A 1652-nucleotide genomic window follows, 5' to 3' on the forward strand; every position below is an offset into this window, starting at 1 on the left:
TGAACCAGTCTAAAAGCAAGTCACCGTGGGAGATTTCACATAACTCTTCCTTGGAGAATCCAATTTGGCTCAGACTTGTGGCATTGGAAAGAGGACGTAGAAGGCTACTACAGGTAGCAATTTCAGAATTGGATGATCCGAAATTACAGAGATACATCAGATTCAATATCAGGCTTCTATAAAGTGAAAAAAGGTGTGTAGTTTTTTTTTTATTTTTGTGTAAGCTTGGTTTAACGAAATTCAAAGGGCATAGTAAAGCATTATTATCGGTAACTGATGCCCCGAGGAAAGAAAATGCAAACACCTAGTAAGGAACCTGAAAGCTCTAGCATGACTCATGAAGAAGAGGAAGAAATGCTACATGATATATCAAAATTACAAGAACAAGTGCAACAAATGTCACGCTCACAAAAGCTAACAGAAGCTAAGATAAGTGGCGTGGAATCTAAGGTAAATGGTGTGGAATCTAAGATAAAGGGCATCGAAGCTAAGATGGAGGATTCGATGGCAAATTTGAAGATAGATTTGAATACAAACATGGAAGAATTGAAGAAGTTGCTACAAGAAAGGGTCACTAATGGTGAAAAGGTAGTAAAGGAAACTCATGATGAGAACAAAAGAAATGTTAATCATGATTCCATAGACTCTAATGTTGGATCAAAGACTCACCATGTTCCAAAAATTGATATGAGGAAGTTTGATGGCAAGGATCCCGCCACATGGATATTACAGATGGAGCAATTCTTCGATCTCAATAATGTGCAAAACACACAAAAGGTACGTATGGCAACTTTATATTTGGAACCAAATCAGTTTGTATGGTATCAATGGCTTTGTTCTCGTAAACCATTTATCACTTGGGCAATTTTTACGGAAGAATTAATAGCACATTATGAGGATACAAAAAGCAACACTTTTTTTAGCCAATTGATAAGTCTCAAACAAAAGGGTTCAATAATGGAGCACATTGAGGAGTTCCAAAAATTGAACATAAGGGTAAAAGATATTCCAGAGGAGCATAGGATTGATGTGTTCATAGGGTCTTTAAAGGATAATATCCAACATGATGTGCGCCTTTGGGAACCTGATTCATTAGAGAAGGCATTCAGGTTAGCAAGAAAAATGGAAAGCAAAATTATGGCAACTAGGAAGCATACCATTCACAACTATAAAGAAGGAAGTGTTGTTGCCCATAGTCTTCCACAACCTACAAGGTTGACACCACAACAATTGGAAGAAAAAAGAGCAAAAGGGCTTTGTTACAATTGTGATAGCAAATACACAAAAGGTCATAAGTGTGCTGAGAAGAAATTATTCTACATAGATTGTGAAGAGGAAGAAGAAAAGGAGCAAGAAAGGTCAAAAGAAGAGGATATATTCCAGGAACAAAGCCTAGATGAAGAACAAATAAATCCGACCATATCTTGTAATGCATTGGCGGGAATTACCACTCCTCAAACCATCAAGATAGAAGGACAAATCAAGAAGAAAAAGGTAATAGTGTTGATTGATTCAGGAAGCACCCACAATTTTATTCATTGTAGGGTAGCAAAAGAATTGAATTGCTTCCTATATCCAGCACCAGAGTGTCAAGTGATGATTGCAAATGGAGGAACAATAAATTGTTCTGGAAAGTGCCATAATATCAAGCT

The sequence above is a fragment of the Pinus tabuliformis genome, chromosome 6, assembly GCF_031772625.1.
Source record: "Pinus tabuliformis cultivar Carrire ecotype Pingquan chromosome 6, CPIR1, whole genome shotgun sequence".
Classification (NCBI taxonomy): Eukaryota; Viridiplantae; Streptophyta; class Pinopsida; order Pinales; family Pinaceae; genus Pinus; species Pinus tabuliformis.